Source organism: Sinocyclocheilus anshuiensis, unplaced genomic scaffold (assembly GCF_001515605.1).
Source record: "Sinocyclocheilus anshuiensis isolate Anshui unplaced genomic scaffold, SAMN03320099.WGS_v1.1 scaffold2192, whole genome shotgun sequence".
Taxonomy (NCBI): Eukaryota; Metazoa; Chordata; class Actinopteri; order Cypriniformes; family Cyprinidae; genus Sinocyclocheilus; species Sinocyclocheilus anshuiensis.
Window position 1 is genome coordinate 90,960 of NW_015542463.1, and position 2,829 is coordinate 93,788.

The window sequence follows — 2,829 nt, forward strand, 5'->3', positions numbered from 1 at the left end:
AGAGTAGTACTCATGTTTATTTGAAAGGCTACTACCGTTGAATAAATCTGCAGTCTCTCTGCATGGTGAGCTCACCTCCTCAGCACAGATGTTCACTGAACGGCACACTGAGGAAATGCTGTGACCGCTTCTCTATTTTAACCCTCTCTCTTTATCTTAGCTCTTTTTTCTTCTTCTCTCAATCTCGCCTCACTCCACCGGCTTGCACAATATTTTGCTGGTAGTCAAAACACAATTGGATTGGTTTAATATCTTTCAATTAGCTCTGAAACAGGCAATCTGCATGATCTCTCAGTCTTTCTCAGTCTAGAGATTATGAGGGTCAAAGTTCACATATCTTTCTGCTTTAGTCAGACATACATATTCATGTGAAGGACATTTTTAAACAAATGTTGAAATAAATTGCCAGTGTTAATTACAATCCCAGCCTATTTTTGAATGAGTATTTGCAAAATTTATGCAGAATTAAATGTTTTTGTAGCCTGCTGTTTTGTTTTTACCTGGTATCATAGACGGCATACAAATCAAAAAGTAATTACTTTATTACAAAAAGTTTTAAATCTCAGCTCATGTTTTAACAAGTCTCCATGATGTCAACAAAATCTCCTGATAAGGCAGTATTTACTCAATTCAGAAGATTTTTGTAGAACAACAGTGCCATCTTGTGTTATTTTTGTGGTAGTGATTGAACTACTAACAGAAAACTGACCAGAAGCAGGGTGCGATTTTTGGTTTGTGAGGAATTATTCTACCATTTAAAAGCTTGGGGTCAGTAAGATTTTTTTTTTTAAAGAAATGAATGCTTTTCTTCAAAAAGAATGCATTACAATGATCAAAAGTGACAGTAAGGACATTTAAAATGTTCTGTTTATCTTTCTATTTATCAAATAATCCTGAAAAAAACACAGTTTGGACAAATATATAAGATCACACAATTAACTTCAACACTGATAATACAAAGAAATGTTTCTTAAGCACAAATCAGCAAATTAGAATTATTTCTGAAAAATCATGTGGCACTGAAGACTGGAGTAATGATGCTAAAAACTCAGGAATAAATTAGTTTAAAATATATTAAAATCAAATAAAAACAGTCATTTAAATTGTATTTCACAAATTACTGTGTTTACCGTACTTGATATTTTTAATCAGATACATGATGCCTTGGTGAGCAGCATGTATTCATTGTTAAACTTCATTTAAAAATATTAAAAATCTTATGACCCCAAACATTTTATGTTCATTTACACATAAAAAAGACTTTCAGTAACCACAAACTTAAAGTAAGAATGCATATTATAACTTCATGCTAAACAATTGTGAACAGTTGCATTGATTTAAGGAGTTACCCAACATACTCCATTCAAGCCCTTTTGACAAAAATCACAAGTTCTGTCATTATTCATCACTTTGGGACTGTAAACTGGACAGCTCTATGGGAGAGGGTGAAATAAAGGCAAAAATTTGCAGTAGAAAGCTTATTCCTCATTTTTACAGGTTCAATTAAACCTTTAAGCTTCAACATTTCATACCTGTAAAATCAGATATCATACCTTCCTTAGCAGCTTTCAGATAACGTTTAAACATAAACCCTTCACACTTTATGAATTCCAACATAAATATCTATAAATATGTACCTTTTTGTCAATCAAGTTCATTCGTTTATGAGCAAGACTATACACTGTAAAATCCAATAGTTTACCTTACTTAGATTTAATTAGTTATCTTTACTTAGTTGTTATACTTACTAGGTTTTATTAAGTTACAGCTACTTTCAAGGCAAATAAAACAATTTACTTACTGTTTTGAGTGACACTTACTTAAAATATTCAAGTAGCCACAAAGGAACCAATGATATTAATAAACCAGTGAGAGGCAGCAGTGCATTAATATGTTGCTAATGTGCAACATAACAACAGAAGAAGAAGAAGAAAGGAAAAAGAGTCTTAAAGGTCCCATATTGTACACCTTTCTGGAGTTTTATTTGAGGTTTTGATGTCCTTAAGAATATATATTTGCGGTATAAGTACCAAAAACCATCTCAATATATTTTTACAGCTCCTTTCCCAGGAGCTCTGCTGAGAACAGGTAGATTTTGGTCTGTCTAATTAATATTCATTAGCCTCTCTTTCGATTGGCCTGTTGTGTTCTGAGTGACGCATGGCCAGGCCAACCACAGGTAACTAGGGTCAGCCGACGTCACAGCGCTAGCTGGAGGCAGCAAAACAAAGGGGAAACTGAATATGAGTCAATTCAATAGTGTGTTCAGTAGGCTATTGGGATTTTTCAATGAAGGTATTGCACTAGTTTTTATGAATAGGCACTTAAACACATTTTTTTTTTAAATAAATTTGTATGAAAAATAGGTTTGTTACATCTTTGGTATTTAAGTCATTTTAAGATAAATAACATTCTGTGCAAACAAATTAAAATGAGGTGGTTGATTTGCAACTGACACAGTTCTGTTCATAACGATAGACCTGCTGGTGAAGAATTACTGGGTAATAGTAAACCACTTTTTTCTTTAGGACTGCACCACTGCTATACACGTTCGATGTGAGCCACCTTATAGTAACAATACTGTCAGATCGTCCATCCTTTGAGTATAATGTGTAACAGGTCAGGTCGGCCGATCTGGTTTCGTGGTTAAAGTTAACCTTTTCAACATGTTTCGGTGTTGTCGTTGCTCAGCAAAAGCATGGACACGATGTTGTCTGGGGCTTTGGCAAAATGAGAGTGGGACTGTGGGCGGTGCTGGGGGTGGTGACTGAAGGTGGTGACTGTGTAGTTCTGACGTCAACTTTTTACGGAAGTCACAACGGTTTGTGA